Genomic DNA, 13,971 nt, shown 5'->3' with positions numbered 1-13,971 from the left:
GAAGATCTGTCCCTCCCAGTGAGTGTCTTTGAGATTTGGAAGAAACTCACAAAGCCTTCCATTTTACCTTCTGTCTCCATCCTGCCCCATTATGACTAGAGCACAGCCACACAGAGCTTGTCTACCCCTAACAAAAGCACCAGAAAGGCTGGAGAAGGACAGGCAAGCTGACCCCATCACTGGTATTTGTGGGAATTCCCCAAGGATCCTTGGCTTCCATACATGACAAATGGCATTTAGTTCAGGTGCCTCAGCTTAAGAAGGATCTAGAAATGAGCTGGAGCATATCCAAATCAAGATGAATTGTGTGGTATATGAACTGGTGCAATATGGGAGCCAATGGAAGCTACTAAGGATATTATGCTTTGAAGAAAGAAGTCTTATGAGGTACATTGCTGCAATATTTGATTATCTGAAAAAATGATAATACACAGAAGGTCTTGTTATGCTTGGCCTTATAAGAAAAAGCATTAAATATCAGTAATTTAAAAAAAAAAACTATCATTCAAAAACTACAGGAAAATGATACAAATCAGTGAGATTAAAATCTAATCCACATGATTTCAAAGCATACGAACAGCTTTCAAAAAAGGAACACAAACATAAACCAAAATGATAACTGTGTTAAATTGTTAAAAAAAAAAAAACTTTTGCTAATATACAGAAGCAAAATGTGAGAGAAATTATTATTTCTCTCTCATATTAGTAACCAATTAATGAATTAGGAATGAGGTTCCTCCTGCTCCTATTTCCTCATTCCCTGCAAGCTGTTCAATTAGCCTTTAAAGGACTGGGAAGATAAAGAGAGGGGCAGACACAGCCCACTGGGGAAACTCAGGTCTGTACAAAAGGTGAAGAAACTTTCCTTTAGGTGAACTGATGGATTCCAGCCCACTGTGTTTGAGTCAGATAGGTCTGGGTAAAAGTGGATTCCTCCTTTTGTCTAGATTATCCTAGACAGAGTGATATGGGTATAGAGAAGTCTCTTGATCTAAATGGAGTGATAGGAGTCATTTCCCCCAGCCCCTCATTAGAAGAAGCCCACCTTTCATTATAATATTCATTCTCTCATTAATTATTAACCAATCAGTTGATTTCCACCCTCAGGAATACCTACTCTTTCAAGGGTATGTAAGTATCAGGTGGGTTCCATGATGGATCTTTGGCATTTGAGAGCGCCACTGACCCCTTTTATTAATTAATTGTAGCATGATTAATAAAATGATTAATTACCTAGAAACTATGTCTCAAAATTTTTATGTCACAAATGACAACAGTCCTGAGTTACCACCTACACCTATCAAATTAGTGAAAAAATATTTTTTAAAGGGGGGAAAATTCATGTTCAAAGGATTGTACAAAGACGCACAAGAAATTTACTTCAAGGGGAACTGTTTTTGTTTAAAAAATTGCTTACTGGTTATAAATAACTAAGCTAGAACCAGCTTCTACTTGCCTCCGTTTTAGGCATAAGCTATGCAGTCAGAGGTATAGCATTCATATGAAAATTCTCCACTCCCATTGTGGCATCAAAGGCAGATGAAAATAGAAAATCTTGTCATATATGTGGACCCAAAGACTGTCATAATATTATTTTGTCTGAACTCTAACCTGAAGAGCCCCATGTACTGCATCTCTTCAAAGTGGGCAAGTGATATGAACATCATAGCCCATGTGAGAAAACAGAGCTATTTTTTCTAATAAAGAAGAACCAAAACCTCACCTTTGGGTTGCTGTGAGTTTAGGAGGACCCACAAGATGAAGACCCTTTAGGAAGAAGACATTATTGTTTCCTTCTCAAACATTTCTTCTTCATAAATGTGAGATGTCTTCTGGATTGACTCCAATTTGGCCTCAGATTGCTTCTTCTCTCTTCTGTTCTCTGTTGGTACTGTCCTGGGCCAACTGTACTAGGTTTTCTGATCCACTGAGATCCAGATGATATGAACGGAGAACTGGGGGGGTCCTATTAGTGTGAGTCCAGCACAGAGTTCTTGATATGCAAATCACAATGAAGTGACTGAGCCAGAGAAGTCTGATGAATGCACCACATTCCCTTTTCCCAAGGCACTCCCAGCTCAGTTCTTATTTTTGTGACTTTGAAGAATCATGGAAGGATTCCCAGTAAACAACAGGATTTGTCCTTGTTAATGTTCAGCTTCCTATCCTTGACCTCACACACAGGATGCTCTTTCTGGTGTCTGCTCTCACTTCATTCTGACCCCCAATTTAATTAGTTATTATAAAAAAATGCAGCCAAAGCCTTCTTTAACCAATTACAGAGAATGTTGCTAGAGGGCCTCTAGGGTGGTGAAATACCCAAGCAGGTCAAAACAATGACAATCACGGTTGTGAACATCTTACAGGGGAGCTTTAGGTCTTACTTTTTATTGAATCTCCTTAAAAATGTCAGTGTTTCCACTTGTCCCATTTTCCCAGAGTGCTCAGGGTAGTCTCAGTAAGCAGACCAATGGTAGATACACTTTGGGAAAGAGAATCTACTGCATATGGTGCTATCCACCTTGGACACAAACTGCATATCACAAATTATTTCTCTTCTGGACTGGCTCTGACCAAACTTCAATCTCTCAAGGAATGACCACTACTTTTAGAGTTTTCACCCCTGTATAACAGATGCTTCTGACTGGTCAGTTTTCCATGTTGGATAATAAAGAGGCATAAGAACAGGGAGAAAAGGAGATTGAAGAGAAGCAGCTTCATTTTCCTAATGGCTTTCATTAATGGTCTCCCAACTGGAGTCAAGTTGGACTGAATATTCTTTTTCACGGTCCCTAGAGAAGAGAATGAATAACATCTCAACTTTGCTTTTCACAGCAGATACACATGTATATGTGTGCATGTATAAATGTATATGTGTGTGTAAGTGTATACATACACATACCCTTAGTATTACCACCTTCGGTTCTAGGATCATAGATTTTAGAGTTGGAAGACGCCTTAAAAGGTTATCAAGCTCAAACTCCTTATTTACAGAAGAGGAAACGCAGGCACAGAGAGGTTAAATGATTTGCCTAGGATTATACTGCTATAAGAGTCTGAGGCAGGATTTCAATGTGAGCTCCAAATCCAGCGTCTTATTATTTCTACCATTCTGCCTCCACACGTGCTATGAATACCATCAGGAAGAAAGGGCAGCTTTGATCCTAACTTCTTCCTCAGCTTCCCATTCTGGGAGTTTTCTCCCACAGAGACTAGAAAACACATGTTTTAAACTTTTCACCCTCCCATCTCATTCCCCAGAGAAAACTGACACATATTCAAGTTTTCTTTTGTTGCCAGGGCAAGATATTCCATCTAGTGCTTTGAGGTTTCTTCCAATCTCCAACAATCCCATCCCAAAGATTTCTCAGCTATTCCCTTTGAATCATCCTTAATCTATAGAATTTCCTCTAAGATTATACTGGTGTTGATTCAAAGTCTTACACTTCTTTGAAATCAAAACCACCTTCTTAAAGAAATGGAAAAACTCGTAATACAGCGTACTTAGAATCTTTTCTATGTCACTGATCAGTTTCATGTTTCTTATGGAGTCTTATTTTTTCAGGAAACTTGGAGTTGCCAGATCATTAGTATTGATGGTATAAACAGATTCGCTCACTTGCTCTAAATAAGAGAATCACCATGTACACAGAGAAGTAATTCAGAGTACACAGCACACAGAGAGCTAATTCAAAAAGAAACAGAGCTGCAAGCACAAGATTCTCAGCAGCCAACCACTGTCTGATGGGAGCAGTAGGGGAATCTTACTGCCAGGCTCCCTTCAAGATCTCCCTCCCCATACCTGGTAGGGAGAAGGTAGGAAGGAAGTGAGCCAACTAAGGAAAGCATCTACTCTTTCTGGTCCCATGAGTTGATGATCTTCTGGTCACTCCTCACTGGCTTCTTTCCCTGCCACAGGGAAAGCCTGTCGCCACTCTCCACCCTGGTCACAGCTTTACCCAGCATCAGTAGGAAAAGTAAGGTGTGGACGCTTGGATTATACTTTGAAGAGGTAGCTAGTCAGGGAAGGAGAAAGGATACTGGTGAGTGGAAGTTATCGTACCATCTCTTCTCCCATCCTAAACAGATCAGGGATACCCTAATAGCTAGTTAGTAATAATACGTTAAAATAAGAAACTACCATTCTGTATCTCTACCCTTTCACAGCCAATATCTTTTAAAAAGCCATTCATATTTCTTGCCTCTACTTCTTACTCTATCTACCAATTCATTTCTCAGTCTCTTGAAAACTGGCTTTTGATCCCACTAATTCATTAAGATTGTTCTGTCCCTGGTTACCTACCTAGGATACTAAAATTGAAAAATCGAATGGTCTTTTGGCAGTGGTCATCCTTGACCTCTCCACATCTTTTTATTGTAAATCACCCCCTCCTTAAAAATAACCTTTCCTTCTTCAACTTTCTTGACACTTATCTTTTGCGTCTTCTCCTAGCCATCTGAGCATCCTTTCTTAGTCTCTGAAGTTGGACCAATATCTAAGTTTTCTTGCTAACCAGAGATTTTCTTCAACTCTGCCCTATACCTCAACCCTCTGCCTTGTTCATTTTTTCAGTTGCCATGGGATCGCTTATCTCTTTGAAAAGGATAAACAGGTCTATAAACACAGCCCTAATCCCTCAGTTCCACACAGCCAAAAGCCCACTGGACATTTCTAACTGGACAGCCTAAAGATCTTTGTATCTAACCACAAGCAAAAAGGAACACTTTCTCTTGTAGCCATTAATTGTTTCGCCACATTTCCATATTTTAAATGAACTACCTATCTTTCCAGACACTCAAGTTCACAACTTTAGTGATATCCTCCTTCTGACTAGAGGCATACAGCAGGGTAGACATCAGAGAGCTCCTACCAGATCCTCCACTATTTAAACAAAGAGCTCAAGGTATTCACTTCATAATTTCCCACCACAACCTCCAAAAACTCCACTCTGTGAGAGGATATCAGCTATACTATTCACATCTCCTTGACACACCCTACCCCTGGGGCTCCTCCATCTTTGGATGGAGAGGGTCTGGATAAATATCTGGTGGTTCTTCCCAGATCCTCCATTTAGGAAGGGCACCAAGAGTATCCACCTCATCATTTGCCACCTCGCTGCACTCCTGAACTTCATCATCTCCACAAATTCATCCTCCTGCAAGATAATATCAACTGTTTTTAGATCATTTCCCACCCTGGCTGCAGGACTTCATGAACCCAGAGTAAAGAAGCCTCAAAAATCTCTGAGGCACTCCGCACCTCCTGGCCCTATCCCAGCCTCTGCCACAATGGTGAAGATCAGCTTCCCTTTGGCTCTTCTAAGAACGTCTTCATCAAGAAAATGTCATGGAAATTATGAGGAGCCTCTAAATCAAGAAGGTGCATAGGAATGACTAGGAAGTTCCAGATCAGGGAGATCCCACAGAAAGCAGATGCTGGTTCATTGATTTTTATCTTAGATGCATTGCTTAGGGCCTTGAACATGGCAAATACTTTCAGATTGGCCATTGAAACAAATTGTGGAAGATCTGTGAGTCTGGGAAGATAGGTACTGTAGACCACTCCCCAAACCATTTTAAACCCTCCAAGACCTGAGAAAGGTCTAAAACCTAGACTGGGCAGTCAGGAGAGGCATTATGGCCCACTCTAAGCTTAATCTACCATGATGCTTTGCAATACTCTGACATAACAGACATGCCTTGTTCTCTGAGTGAACTCAAAATGCCCCTTCCTGTGTCAACACTATAAAGCCAGGTGAAGCTGACCACAGCATTCTTCTGTTAATGACTACCAAGGACAAGATGCCTTGAGCAGACATTACCCTGAATAATGGGACTTTTCTTACCTTAATATTTTATGGACAAATACTATGTTATATCATGTTAATGGTAAAGAAAACAGAGATATCCTGGGTGGTAATTTCAATCGACACTTTGTCAACTCTCCTATCTTAATGTATTTACAACCTATTCAATTAAGAAAATTTCTTTCTCATACTATAGTTACACATATATGGAGATCATAAATTTGAGTGAGACACACAACCTGAGTTGGGATTGTTCTAAAACACATTTAGGGCTTATTATTCTTTTATCAGACAGTCAAAATTTAAGTTTTGACTCCAAGTATGTACATGTAAGCTAGCTTCACCAGCTTTGAGGGAATAAACAATATGAATTTATATACCACCTAGCCTGTTTTGTCTTTAACCAAACTTTCAGGTTAACAACAGATAGACAGATAGACAGACAGACAGACAGACAGATAGATAGATATTCCTTTGAACACACTGATACCATTTTTCACATCATTTGAGAAGTCTCTGACGTACTGTTAAGAAATACTGGCAGGAAATGCATCTGTTTGGATTTGAAGGCTGGGGAGGACTTCTTTCCAAAAACATCCGTTGTATTCAGTTTTTTGGGTTTGTTAGTATTTTTTTCCTCTCCTCTTCTGATCAGTCTGCATTTCTCACTAAAAGGAATATCTTATTTTAGTTTTAACTTAAATGTGAACGTGTGAGCTGCCTAGCCTGGATTCAGAGTCTACTTGCTCTAATTGTAGGTTCATTTTTGTTGCACTGGCCCCCAAAGCAAGGGGTTTGGGGAAATTTCTGGTCATGGAAAAATAAAGAGTTCTCACATTTTCTCTCCTAAGAAATCTACAATTTTATGTTATGGGGAACATCACTGGAATCAAACCCTTGCACCACATATTTCCTAATACACCAGAGAGAGTTTTCAAATGATAGGAGAGATGACATCAGTGTGTTCAAAGGAACTGGGTGGTTTTTTGGTTGTGTGGGGTTTTGGAAGGGAGAAGAGGGACACAAACAAAACTGGAGCAGGCTAGCAACATGAGCTAAAGAAAGTCCTGTAATCACTACAGACTTCTTCACCTATAAAATGATGAGACGTTTGGATTCAATCAAGTTGTAGTAGCATATAATATTACTTCTCTCTTAGCAGAAATGCATACGGAATCAGATCAGATCTCTCTTAGATGCTTGAAAAAACTTCTTTTCTAATTACAAGGTACTACTGAGTACTGGATTACCTAGCTGTTTTCAAGCCTCAACTAAAATCCCACATTCTGCAAGATGTCATTCCCATTGCCCCCCACAACTAGTTCCTTCCCTCTCTTGAGATTTCCAATTTATCCCATACACAGCTTGTTTGTACGCAGTTGTATGCATGCTGTCTCCCCTCATCAGACTATGAGCTCCTTGAGTGCAGAGCCTGTTTTTGCCTTTCTTTGTATCACTAATGTTTCCACAATGCCTGACACATAAGGGCTTAATAAATAAATGCTTGTTGACTTGACTCAAGACGCTTCCAGGACAGGATCTTCCATGTGGAACTTTACTTCTGAAAGATATTTTGTAAAGATTCTATTGGTGCTGTGTTGAACCAGTTTAACGTTACTGATAAGGTCACAGATATACAATACTAGTGCTCTACAGTCATCCAATGGTCACAGTAAGCTAAAGCTGGCTGCAATGAATTACCAATAAAAAACCCGGATCATCAGTTTTGAGTTATAAAGGACTTTAGAGGTCATCCTATGCAAGTCCCACAGAAACACTGCTCACTTCCCTCCCAGTACACCCTCTGATCTACTTCAACACCCCCATCAGGTGCCTTCTCCCGTCTTCTTCCCCTCATCTAACTCTACCCTGAGGCTAACTTGATGACTGGTGAGTCTTTGCTTGGAATCTCCACACTGTGAGAAGTCCCTACCACCCTGATCACTTTCCACTATCCACTCACCCTGCAAGCAGCAATACTTACACACTAGTGACCTGGAACCCTGAGGACATTCCTCAATGGTGCAAATTCATGGCCCATCATTCTCCCCATCCTAGTGATTCTTAACCTCTGACACACCTTGTTCTTCATTCACAATGACCTCCATTTCCCATTCCAGCTATACCCAGCATTTCTACTGTGTTCTCTGGAATGCCTATTCCACAAGTTACTAACATTTCTCTTTAACTTTTTTCCTTTATCACTCTTTCTATCTTCTTGAACGCCTGGAGATGTGGAGATGTGGGTCCCTCTTAACTACAGGGCCCCCCTGGTCACTCTTTCAAGAACTGGCTGAACTTTCACTCATAACTTGGACTCTCTGGTTGTGATACAGGGGTACAAATATTCATTACTCATCATTACCACTTTCAAACTTTCCCTCCATCACCATCACTCTCTTTCCCTCCAGATTCAATGAATCCATATCTGTCACCCAATCAGGACACTAAGTGTAACTGTTATTAACTGACTTTCCAAGCACATTTCTCTCTTCAGTGAGTTCAGAACCTGGCTTACTGTCCTTCTCTCTTCCTTAACTCCTACCCTCAAAGTAGGGTACTTCATATGCATACTGAAGATCCTTTAAACACCCTAACTTCCCAGTTCCTCATTCTGCTCATTGCCCATGGCCTTCTCCACCACCCTTCAAAGACAAATAATGGTAATATACTTCACCTTGCCTTCATCTACTTCCATGTTTATGAACTCTGATATTCCTTTATCTGCTCACAGTCTTTTACTATCCCACCCTTCCCTATGCCTTAAAACCCCTAACCTCGTTCTACATTCACACCCTGGCCTGCAACCCCTCAACCCCACGCCCCCCCCCCCCCCCCCCCCCCGGCCATCACCCTTTTACCACTTTGCTCCTGTCCTCATGCTGCCTCCCTAAGGGAAAAGTTTAAATCTACGCAGCCTTCCACTCTTGAACCTTCCCCTCCTTATCCCATCACTGATCTTACCCTGCTAAGGCCTAGCCTTGGCTTGCTCTTCCTATCTGCTGCCTCTGGTTTTATTCATATGCTGATGAATGAAACTAGAGAAAAATCACAAAATCATGCTGACTTCACTAAAAATGTATGTTACATAATCCCAATTAGGCCCCTCCTAGGAACTTCATCTCATATTTCACTAAAAAAAAAAAAAATGGAGCAGACATTGAGAATTCCCTCTTCTCCCTTCTTCACATCCCTCAGATACCTTCTGCCACTGCCTCCTCCTTCACTCCTGGATTATATGAAGAGGTGGCTTTTTTACCTGCTGAGGCTTCTATAAGCACAGGTGATTCTACTCGCTCCTAGATTCTCCATTAGATTGCCCCTCTATCTTCCCCACTCTCTTAGTTCCTACAAACACATCTATTTTTTCCCTATCCTTAAAAAAAAATACCTTCATTTGATCCATTTATTCCACTAGCTCTCAGCTCTATCTTTTCTACCTCCTATGATTAACAACTCTTTAAGAAAGCTGTCTAAAATTGGGGCCTCCACTCCCTTTTTTCTCACTCTCCTCATTTCTCTACAGGCTGCCTTCTAACGTCATCACTCAGCTGAAACTGCTCTTTCCCAAGTTATCAATGGTGTCTTCAATGGGAATCTAATGACCTTTTTTTACTTCTCTTCAAGAGAATGACAATGTCAATCACACTCTTCTCCCGATACACTTTTTCTAGATTTTAGTAACACTCTTCTCTCCTTGATATCCTTCCTACCTGCATGACTAGTTCCATCACTCTCTTTTACTGTCTGCATCCAGTGTATTCCCAAGGGGTCCCCTACAGCTCCATTGTGAACCTTCTTCTCTTCTTCCTCCACAGTGTATTTAATAAATGTCAAATTATTTTTAAAGAAGGAAATCCTTGTGAACTCAAGTCTTTTTTTGGCCCCAGAGATCCTTCTGTTCTTTATTCCTTCCTTTCTCCTTATCTAAAAACCTCTAAGTGGCCTTGAGCATAATGTGAAAGAAAATGAAAACCTCTAGTCTCATAAAGCTTGGTCTTTGTGGTCTACCATTTACATTCTCATTGTAAGTAATCAGTGAAAACTTCTAGGATGAGCAACACAAAACAGCAATCTCGGCAGAAGCAATTACTGGTTAACTTGAACATAGGTAAGGATTTGTCACCTTTACATTCTTTTGTTATTCCTTCATAGAAAGCCTTCCCTGTGTGTGGGGGGGGGGGGGGGGGGCTCAGAGAAAAACACAACAAGTTCCAATCTCTCCATTTTCTACTGGCTTGTCACATTATTAATTCTTCATATCTCTGAGTTCAAAAAGCAATGGAGGGCCATACCAATCAAACTACCAGATAATTATTTTCTGGTGCCAGAGAAAATAATATCAAAATTCATCTGGAAGAATAAAACATCCAGAATATTAAGGGAACTAATGAAAAGAAATGCTAGGGAAGGTGGCCTAGCTCTACCAGATGTAAAATTGTATTATAAAGCATCAATCATCAAAACCACTTGGTACTGGCTAAGAAACAGAGGGGTACACCAGTGGAATAGCCTAGGTACCCAAGACACAGTAGTCAATGAATATAACAAACTACTGTTTGACAAACCCAAGGACCCAACCTTCTGGGATAAGAACCCACTGTTTGAAAAAAACTGCAGGGAAAACTGGATAACAGTGTAGCAGAAGCTGGGCATAGACCAATGCCTGACACCATATACAAGAATAAAGTCCAAATGAGTACATGATCTAGGTATAAAGGCTGATACTATAAACAAATTAGGGGAGCAAGAAATGGTATATTTGTCAGATTTACGAAGAATGGAGGAATTTTGACCAAACAAAATATAGAGAACGTTATAAAATGCAAAATGGATAATTTTGATTACATTAAATTGAAAAGTTTTTGCACAAACAAACTCAATGCAACCAAGATTAGGAGGGAAGCAGAAAACTGGGAAAGAAGTTTTGCAACTAGTGTCTGTGATAAAGGCCTCATTTCTAAAATATATAGAGAACTGAATTAAAGTACAAGAATACAAGCCATTCCTCAACTGATAAATGGTCAAAGGATATGAACAGGCAGTTTTCAGAGGAAGAAATTAAAGCTATCTATAGTCCTATGAAAAAATGCTCTAAGTCACTACTGATTAGAGAGATGCAAATCAAAACAACTCTGAGGTGCCACATCACACCTATCAGATGGGCTAATGTGACAAAACAGGAAGATGACAAATGCTGAAGAAGATGTGGGAGAGTTGAACATGAATTCATTGCTTGTGGAGCTGTGGGTTGATCCAACCATTCTAGAGAGCAATTTGGAATTATGCCCAAAGGGCTACAAAAATCTGCACACCCTTTGACCCAGCAATATCGCTTCTGGGACTCTATCCCAAAGAGATCATAGAAATGGGAAAGGGTCCCACATGCACAAACATATTTATAGCAGCTCTCTTTGTGGTGGCCAAGAACTGGAAATCAAGGGGATGCCCATCAACTGGGGAATGGCTGAACAAATTGTGGTATATGAATGTAATGGAATACTATTGTGTTATAAGAAATGATGAACAGGAAGACTTCAGAGAGGCCTGGAAGGACTTATATGAACTGATGCTGAGTGAAAGGAGCAGAACCAGGAGAACTTTGTACACAGCAACAACCAGAGTGTGAGAGGAGTTTTTTTCTGGTAGATTTAGTACTTCACTGCAGTGCAAGCACTTAAAAAACTCCCAGTGGACTCTTGAGGCAAAATGCCTTCCACATCTAGAAAAAGAGCTATGGACTTGGAATGGAAACAGACCATTTTCTTGTGTATCATATTTTGTTTTGTTTTGTTTTATGGTTTCTCCCATTCATTTTAATTCTTTTATGCAACATGACTCAGGTAGAAATGTATTTAATAGGAATGTATGTGTAGAACCTATATAAGACTATATGCTGTCTCAGGGAGGGACTGTGGAGGGACAGGGGAAAGAGGGGAAGGGAGTAGAAAAAAAATTAAGATATATTGAAGTGGTTGTATAACACTGAAAACATAAAATAATTTAATTAAAAAAAACAAAAAACAAAATAAAATATACCCCAAAAAAAAGCAATAGAGGGATATGATCTCTGTAGAAGGAAAGATTTAAGCTGGATAATGGCTCTTTCTGGCAAGACCTGGGGATTAATCTCATTTTAGTTCCTCACTAGACCCACAGCTCTTTGATGGATTCTTTATTAGGGCAATGGAATACAGTTTGGGCAGGGTTTTTCTTCTTCAAAGCTGAAGGATCAAAGATTACTTCAAAATGGATTAGCACCTAGACTAAGACTCCAAATTAACCTATAAAAATTCATTATTCTGAAATGGGTAGAATACTTAATACTTAATCCACTCACCTTAGCTATTCTTTGGTTTGGAAGAGATTTGAAGATTTTAGTTACAGTTTAAATTACTTGAAGAGGCTAAGGACAGAAACAGAAGCAAATCTGTTACTAGGGTCTCTGGATATTGATGGTTCCTCTGAGGAGACTGTAGTGAAATCTTCATTTCAATCAATGGTTTCTGAAAAAAGAAAAAAAAATTCTATTACCAGACTTCTTTCTTCTTCCTGTCTCTGTGCAGCTCTGGGAGACCCACCTCAGAAACAAATATCCTAGTTCTAGAGTGTAAGGTCTGAAAGAACTCAGTCTCTACCACTATTATTCTACTGGATTAATAGGGGACAAGAAATGGTTATTTGCCCTACAGAGAAGGCAAAAATGAAGGTGTTAACCATGCCTCAGGCCATCCCTGGTTCAAGTGCTTCTGTATTTCCTGCTTTGGGTTAGTCTGAGATAGTTTACTGTAAAACCTGTAAGTAGAATTTAATGACCAATTAAGAACCTTAAAAAACTTGAATGAGTTCTCCTTGACCTTCTTGGGCCACAACACAAACATTAGCAAGTTAGTTATTTTCTTTAAATATAACAGTCTAAAACCAACAGTTGGTCACTGATTGATGAAATCACATGAATAAATCATTTGTTACAATGATATCCCACTGGGACATGGAGAAGGCTTTATGAGATTAAAACCTTCAAATATGGATTTTTTTTTGTATTTGTGAAAATGGGATTTTCTAAAAAATTTATTAATGAAGACTTCTGGGAGCCAAGATGGTGGAGTAAGCAGGAAATTGTCTTAATTCTCCCATATTCACCTCCAAACAACTACAACATAGCACCCCAAAACTAATCCTGGAAAAAGAGAGTCAGCAAAAAGACAGAGTGAAATCATCTTTTAGCCTAAGAAACTTGAAAGGTAAACAGAAAGGTCTGTCTCATTCGGGTAAAAGATGAGCACAGTTAAGCATCCTGGCTAACCTTCTGTTAATGTATTTCTCCTTAATTTGAAGATCTTTCCCACCCACTAATAGGTTCATGTGACCTGCTTAAATCACATGGCAGCCTAAGTCACAGGTGGTGTAAAGAACTTGCTGAAGTGTAGAACAGGACAGGTGGAGCAGAGCAGGAAACAAGTAGGTCAGAGAGAGGACACAGGCAGGCACAGTTAGTGTTGTGAGTGTTTACTTGTGGGAAGGCCCCAGCATGGGGGGAAGGCTTCGGAATGGCATTGCCATCTGCAGTGCTAATGTGCACTGACTTCTTGGTTACTATGGTGGATTTGGCTTTCTGGTGTCTGAATAAATGTTATTCTTCTGCCTTCTATATGGAGAGTCTGTTATACTTTGCTATTCAGAACTACGCCAGCATATTCAGTCACCATTGGTGCTGTGAATATTGCCTTGGCGATACAGCTAGCCAGTAGCAAACCTCTCCTCAGAAAGCCAGTGGGAGGTCCTGAGCCCTAGCGTGGCAGAGCAGGAAAATACTAATACCAAGATGCTCTATGTGCCTTAGTACAGCCAGGCAAACTGGCGGACACCAGCACTAAAACCCATCATGTGCTTCAGCATAGCCCTGGGCAAACAGGTAAAAACCAGCACTGGACCTTGTATGTGCCTAAGCAAATATAGAGGCATCAGCCATACCCCACTCCACTCCCTCAGTGTAGCTGAGAAATGACGGTTTCCCATGGACTTCAGGGCAACACCAGTGCAGCACCAGGTAAATAGCTAGGTCCTACAGTCCTGGGCACAAGAAATTTGAAACAGTGCTCCCTGCACCCCAGGAATAGAGCTTCAAATGAAAAGTAAGGAAAATGACCAGAAAAGATGAGCA

At 40.2% G+C, this 13,971-nt stretch overlaps 1 long non-coding RNA gene across 1 annotated transcript in view; it reads right to left on the bottom strand.

The window, feature by feature from the left end:
• The window catches only part of LOC140513098 (uncharacterized), a 41,589-nt gene that overhangs the window by 16,418 nt on the left and 11,200 nt on the right, over positions 1-13,971 (bottom strand). The window contains exons 2-3 of the long non-coding RNA XR_011970072.1: positions 12,148-12,313; positions 1,724-2,792 (exon numbers count right to left, since the gene is read on the bottom strand). This is a non-coding gene — a long non-coding RNA (uncharacterized lncRNA). The remainder of the gene's footprint in view (positions 1-1,723; positions 2,793-12,147; positions 12,314-13,971) is intronic.

Source organism: Notamacropus eugenii, chromosome 7 (genome assembly GCF_028372415.1).
Source record: "Notamacropus eugenii isolate mMacEug1 chromosome 7, mMacEug1.pri_v2, whole genome shotgun sequence".
Lineage (NCBI taxonomy): Eukaryota > Metazoa > Chordata > Mammalia > Diprotodontia > Macropodidae > Notamacropus > Notamacropus eugenii.
The sequence above is the reverse complement of the archived record's forward strand: the minus strand, read 5'-3'. Positions and strand labels throughout refer to the sequence as shown.